Source organism: Buteo buteo, chromosome 2, assembly GCF_964188355.1.
Source record: "Buteo buteo chromosome 2, bButBut1.hap1.1, whole genome shotgun sequence".
Taxonomy (NCBI): Eukaryota; Metazoa; Chordata; class Aves; order Accipitriformes; family Accipitridae; genus Buteo; species Buteo buteo.
The window spans coordinates 76,589,292-76,596,882 of record NC_134172.1 but is presented as its reverse complement, the minus strand read 5'-3'; positions in this window follow the sequence as shown (position 1 = coordinate 76,596,882).

Below are 7,591 nucleotides of genomic sequence, written 5' to 3'. Positions count from 1 at the left end.
GGCTATGTTTGGTAAGCGTCGGCGTTGGGAGACGCGGAGCGGAGACCTTGTCCGTGCCGGAAGACCTTTGGCTCCCTCCCGTATTTATTCTTTTCCTCTCCTTTTCTTTCTTTCATTTCTATTTCTTCCTCCACAGTAGAAAGGCATCCAGGTGGGGAAGAAGCTCGAGGGATTCGGATTTTCACCTTCCAGAGGGAAGAACCAGGATTCAAAGACCTCATGCTGGGGCCAAGTCCCTCATCATGGCGCCCTGGGCACCTCGTTGCCTGGCCACATCTGTCCTCCTGTGTCTCCAGAGGTGCCGAAGGCTGGGAAGGTGTTGGACCTCCTGTCCTACATGGGGACCACTGGGGAGCCCCATCACCAGCCAGGGAAACCCCCCTGCTACGGTGGGTTAATGGGGGTCACAAACACAGCAGTATGGGCCTTGAGGTCGTGGGAGCTTTCCAGCCTCCAAAGTTTCACCCAGCGGTACACCGAGGAGGGGCAATTTTGGCAGCACAGGCATTGCCCTTGGCTTGCGCTCAGTGAAGCAGGTGAACGTCTCTAGAAACTCAAGTTAGACCCAGCTTCAAAGTAAAGATGTCCAGGACAGCAGAGCCCTGGGGATGTCACCTTGGGAGAGCAGATAAATGATGGCACACATGGCATTGGCTACGTTCAGCCAACCTGTCCTGCTTGTTTGCAGCAGACCCCCACTTTCTGAATCCAAGACCCCCCTGCCCTGCCCACACCAGGTCTCTACACCGTGCTGCCTCGTCGAGGCTCACCCAGAAGGACCACACCACCTCCTCACACCCCAAGGGCATCTCATGCTGCTGATGGACCACTGCCGTGGGCAGGTTTTGGGGGATCGGGGCTGGAGGAACCGCTATCTGCCAACGCATGCTTGGGTGGTGGTGGTTGGATGTGGACCCGGGGTGGGAAGTTTGGATGAACCCCAACGAGGTGCCCAACGCCCTCTGCTCCCATCAGCAATCAACGAACGTGGAGCGAAGCGTGATGGAGATGCCCACCCACGGGGTCTGTGCACTGTTGCACAGAGACCCGGCAGTGCCGATCCCAACGGATACCTCCACTTGGGACATCCGTGTGACACCGTCAGGCAACACTCATCTGAGGTTGTTGTACTTGTTGGGAGCTGACAGCACGTCATCTAAGGATGGGAAATGCCTGCAGGAACCACCCCATAGTGCCGCGAGGTGGGAAGGACTCCCAGGAGGTCCCAGTGGTGCTTCCCCATGCCCTGATGTCTGAGGTCCCCAGCTCCAAGGACGATGCCAGAAATAGCTGCTACGGCTGACGCGTCTGTTCTCTGTCCTGGGCTGCTTTGGCTCTTTCTCCGTCTCAGCCGACGGCCCTCCTGAACCCACGCTGGGAACTCGGTTTTCCCTCTGCCCTCCTGGTCCCAAGGACAGGCTGTTCCACACCGTCCCTGTTTGGATAGCCCACGATGGGGTGTGTGGCAGCAAAACCATGAATCTGGTGTCCCTGAGATGCCAGAGCCATCTTTGCGGTGGCCACAACATAAGGCAGCCCCCAGGCAGCTCTATCTGATCCCAGGGACCAAACCTGCCACCCCCCACAGGACTGGCAGTGGGGAGAGAGCCTGTAGGGAACCTTCTCCTCCCTCCCCACTCCTCTGCCCCAACGTGGTCCTTGTGACCACCAATGTCCCCTTTGCACCTTCAGCTCATTTCCCTGCAGAACAGCCCAGAATTTCCTGCAGTGGCATGAACCGCATCCATTGGGTTTTATGCCTTCTCTTTTCCATCACCGCAGGGATGTCCAAGCTGCTGCCCCTCGAGCATCAGCCAGGACTTTCAACGCTTCCCAGCCCACGCCCTTTCGATAACTGAAGCCATGGAAGCCCTTCTCCACCCTGGCTCACCCCAGAAGCACCCCAAATTCATTCAAGAAGGCCTTTACCCAAAATACCAGCCCAGCCAGCACAAGGGTGATTCGTTGCCTGTTACTCTCTTGGGAGCATCTTGGGGTTTTTGAGAACCCCAGCAACAAAAGCGTCAGGTTCTCATGCTATTTTCAGCCCCATCCGAAATCACAAAGTCCCCGGGAGGAGCGGCTCGCTGTGCCCCGGCGGGACCCTGCACCGGCGGCAGCGGAGCTGTTAAGAGCTGCTCGCTATCGCAGGCGCAATCGTGCCCTTCTTTGGATTGAGTGAGTTGTTATCACATCCCTGACAGGTTCCCCAGGGTTGAGAATCCGTCCCGACACCGAGATATGTTGGGAACAGGAGCAAACTATAAACGGAGATGAACAACAAGCAAATGTCTGAGACGTGAATTAAGAGATCGTTTAAACCCCAAACCTGCTTTTTGCACACTGATTTCTTCCCTTCACTAATACCACACTCACCCTTGAGCTCGCGGGGACTGAAATATCTGCGTTCCTCTCCAAAATGCATGGCATCTTTTTATCAGGACTTGGTTTGGCGCTTGCTCCATGCGCCGATAACGCTGGGAGTTTGGCACGCAGAGAGTGCGAGGAGAGATGGGTCCTGAATGTGCAACCCCCACAGCCTGCTAGACTTTATATATATTTTTTTATATATATATATATTTGCATACACACATACATATATACACATATACATATATGCCTATGCGTACGTAATAATAATGTATGTATCTGTGCACATAATAATTCTGCATTAAAGCTCCTTTAACCAAAGAAAACTGAGGAAGATGCACGGCAGACTGTAAAACTGAACCAGTTCAAAATATTATGTGAGGGATTGCAACACTCCAAACAAAATGCAAGATGTTACTTTAAAAGAAGCAGGCTTGGGCTTTTGAATTTATGTAACCTAAACTGATTTTGTCTGTTTGAAATTGTTGTTGCGTGTTGGGAATCTCAAAGAGGCGAGGAGCAAAGCTGCAGACGTTTCCTTTGGAGTCCAAGATTACAAGCCCCTTTACTTCTCCTTGCAGCTCCAAAGCTGTTAATGGTTTGCTTCATTTTATTAACAGCAGACAAGAAAAAAAAAAAATTCCTCCTCGGAGCATGTGTGAGGTGACAAGTTGGATAATAACAGCTCCTTTGGAAGCTTTTATAGTACATTAGGCAAACATAGTGGATGTTTATAGACTTTAAAAAATGCTGATTATATAAAAATGCATTTATAGCCTTCTAAAATACCAAGCTACTATAATATAAATATTTCCAATAATAAAAAATAAAAATGCAGATTATTGACCCAATTGGAGCATTTTTTGTATGGATTTCTGGTTTTCTTTGGGCCAAAATCTGATCTCGAACTGAAAAACCTGGACGGTACCCTGTGATAAGAGTCAGATCGATGAGGTTTTTGCATCCTGCAGAGGATGCTGCACTTTCCTGGGATGAAGCCAAACTGACTTAACGATGCACCCCACTCACCCTCCCAGCACCTCCAAACACCTCCAGCTCGAGGGAGCTCCTGGAAAAGCCGGGCAGCTCCCAGCAACCTGCTGGCCCAGGCGCCTTCCCACCTCGCTGGTGGTGAGGAGGCTCTTGGTCACCCAGTGGTTGGTCTTCCTCTGTTCTCTGTAAGAACTTGTATGAATAATTTATTTTTTATTGGCACGGAAGCTGGAAAGTGGCTCTGTCCTGTTCCTAGCTGATCAGGTTGCTGGGGATGTGCCTTTTCTCTTTTTTGTCTCTTTTTTCTTACTTTGACCCAAAATTCCATCAGTAGGTGGAATTAACGTTTGCCAGTGGTGGTTGTCTCAACAGAGATAAATTCTTTCCAAAAATTAAGGTCTTGACAAATTGGCACATGCCTACCAAAAACCAAATACCCCAAAAACCTAGAGAATAAATGAGTTATTCTTTCTTTTATATTCTTTGCTTTATAAAAGAGAATCTTTTCTTGGCTTTGTCCTTTACTAATGACTGGGAAAGATCAGCTCTGGGCTTTGGAGCTGCCTGCAAAGTCCCCTAAGTCAGCATGCGGTCTGGCTCTTACATCAAACAACCCTAACACCTCATCTATAGTTTGACCCAAAAGAAGAGTGTTTATTTCAGTTTCATCTTCCTGAAGCTAATTTTCTTCCTTTTGGTAACTTAAGTTCTTTTTTTTTTTTTAATAAAAAGCACCCTTTTTTGTACAGGGTCCCACCTCTCCATTAACTGAGCCCACTGCAAAATTTCACATTACTTGAGAAAACCTCAGCCCCACCAGCGAAGACAGACCGAGGGAAGCAGCTGCCTGCAACTCTCCCACCAGATGAAAGCAGCAATTGCATCACCATTTTGCAACGTAATGGTGCTTAAAAACACATCTCCTAACTTCTCCCAGAGGCCAACTCCAGCCTTTTCCACTGTACATGGATATAACACGTCTGTGCGACACACAGTTCATGCGGTACGATGCAAAAGGTGCTTCTTCCCCCCCGCCCAAAGCTTTTTCCTTTTGTTTGGTGTTTTTTGCAGAAGAAAGAAAATAAAATAGTTTTCAAAACTAATGACAAACAGAAGCTGTGTTCATTGATAGCACACTACTAACACCCTTCCCTCTCAAAATCCTAATGTGGGAGGCAGCGGTGAGATGCTCGCCCTTTTTTAATTGGGAAACTGAGGCAGGAGAAGGGGTTGCTTTGCCCGGGGAGCAAGGACACGGCTGGGGGGTGCTGGGGCAGGCCGGGCTGCTTCCCCGCATTCTCCCGGGGGCTTATCAACATCTCGCTGTTGGCGGATGAAACGGTGACATTAGAGATAACTTAGCCAATTACCCACCAGCCGACTTGAGTTCATTCACATGTTGCGGGCTTTTTTTGTTCAGCGAGATGTAAGGGTTGGGTTTTTCTTCGACTTTTCAGAAGTTGTGAAATACAGCCGTTGGATGCTATCGTAACGATGAAATATGGCTGTTTCACTGGCTGGCTGGGAGATTTTCGGTATCTCTATATGCACATATACGCAAAACGAGCACGTTGTTTCTGCAGTTTGCGTGTGTAATATAATGCTTTTTGTTTTGGAAGATATTTCTCTGAAGACGCTAACCACCTCACCTCCAAACACAAATGTTTTTCAATTATTAGAGGTTTTTTCCCTGCATTGTTGGAGCAATATTAACAATGGGCAAAAATGCAGCAGAACAAAAGGTTTTCATAGCGGTCTATCTGTTTAAGTATTTATAAAGCACCAATCTCTCAGGTACCTGGCTCTTACTGTGGTTTTAAAAGATTATTATGCTATCATATTATAAAGGGAAGAACAAAGGACCACTCATAAATTTAACCAAAACCCCCGTATTTTCCAATCTGTGTGATCTCTCTGAAACCTGGGATCTTCTTTTGTGTCAGGGACGTTTATGTCTTCTCCGATGTCCTTCCAACAATAAGCGTTCCAGCAACAGAGATCACATTATATACTGTGGTTTTGTTTGTGGCAGAGCAAAATTAAATGAGTACATAAATTACTCTGCTCCTGGAATAAAGAAACAAGCAAAAGAGTGGTTTTTTAAAGTGGCTTTTTTTTCTGATAGGATGAGTTAGATTTCCTGAAACCATGTGCAAATTAAAAAGTTCACAGTTCAGGCTTATTGTGAAAGCTAAATCTCAGCCTCATTTTGAGAGGCGGCGTATTTAGGAAGACACATTTGGATTTCTGTAAGAACTTGTAATTGGTTTCCTACATCTTCCTTGAGCCAGCACGCCTCCCGCTCCCTCCCAGATTAACATTTGTGGTGCTTAACAGCAAAAAGGACACTCGTGGCTTGGTGCACGCTACAGAAATATCTCCTGACGTTAGTGGAGCGCTGCAGCGTTCTTCTGCAAAGACCCGCTACCTCGAATAACTCACACCTGAAATGCAGCAGTACCCTTTGCAGCCCCAAATGCCGCCTGCTGCAGGGTACCATCCTCAGCGAGGTTTTAAGGAGCAAGAAGAGCATCGTTGGAGGGATGAGGGCTGCAGCAGGCACACCAGTGGAGATGGTCCAAGTCCCCTTGAGCATCTCCACACCATCCCACGGAGCATGAACCTGCTCTCAGGTTTCTTATCAAGCTCGCCCACGGCAAATCGCAGACCAGGAGTGCCTGGGGTCACTACTGATGGCTGGCCAGAGCCAGGGTTGGAGCAGACTGGTTTGGGAGCAGAGGAACTGGGGGAGGATGGGAGAGAAACGAGATCAGGAACTGACATGAGAGAGGCGCAGGCTGATGGGAAAAACAAAGTGCTGGAAGGGCCCCGCGCTTTTTTTTTCTCAAACACATCTTTTTCCGTGCGTACAGGATAAGGTAACAAGATACATGATTTATTTAGCACAGAGAAAGCAGCTGTTCAGAGGAAGTGTGGGAGTTTTTAGGCAATCATGTTCAGTTTCTGAGGAGTCCCATTTACAAACGCTCACCGCTTCATTTTACCCCCTCCCTCTCGTTTTCCTACAGTTATCTCCCCATCAGGCTGTGCTGCACGGATGCTTTAGGCTCTCACTTAGTCTTTACTTCTGGCTTCATTTCAATTCCCTGAAATTGTCGGGACTGCCTGGCTTTGAGGGTCACCCCACCACCTTTATCTAATCTGTGAGACTGTTTCTGACTTTCTGACAACATCTGAGCCAAGAAAATCCTGCAGCGCTGTGCTGATGGTGTTAAAAACGAGCAACCCACTGCAGCCAGGGGCATCAGTGAGGCTCCGCTGCCTGCCCAGGAGCAGGCGAGACATCTTCCGAGGGACCTGTGCCAGCAGCTTCGTGCCCGATGCTCTGCTGAGCCAAGCCCTTGCTCAGATCAACCACTCTCTACAAGTTCACCTTTCCTACGGGGTCTGTGTTCCCCCCAAAAAATGCATTACACACACCTTGTGCTGCTGGGTGGGATCAATCTCATCCATAAGGTTAATATCTCCTCCTCTTTTGTCCAGGGTTGGGAATGAAACAACATCACTTCTAGCTCCAGTGCCAGTGGTGTAGAGCTCACCAGCTCAGGAGTTGCCCTGGGAATCATGGCACGTACCCTCAGCCCTTCTGCAGAATTTCTAAGTGGTCTGGAATTAACTGTTCTCCTGCAAGTAACTCACTAATAGATGTGATTAGCAATTAAGAAAAACATTATTATCTGTCACATGGGATTGAGGAAATATTCATTGCAAGCCTGCGCATGACAGCAGTAGGAGAAGGGTCCAGGAAGGCTAAGAAAATATCAGTAAGACAATGTCAAGGAGGTTATCGTAGGCAAAGACATAATGATGGAGGGGAAGCCAACAAGATGATCCATGAAAGATGGTAATGAACAGCGGTGCCAGCCAGCAGAGTGAGCACTGTGTTGCACTTACAGGAGAAGGCAATTTATCATCAGATATGGGTAAAAATTCTTCTGAAAGATCCAAGAATCCTTTGATAAGTCAGGAAAAAAAAAATCAACAAAAAAACCCTATAGGTGAAGCAGTGTGCAAAAATGATTTAGCAAAACAAGGTGCTCTGTTACCGTCGTGATAGGCAGTTCAAAAATTTGCTGTTCTTCTTAATCTCTACCTTGTGCAAAGCCTTCCACACCGGTCTAAAATGTCTGTGGAGCTTTTAATGCAGTCCCTGCGCCTGCCAGACCTTCAATGGCAATTAGGCACCAACCCATGCAGACAGATAGGT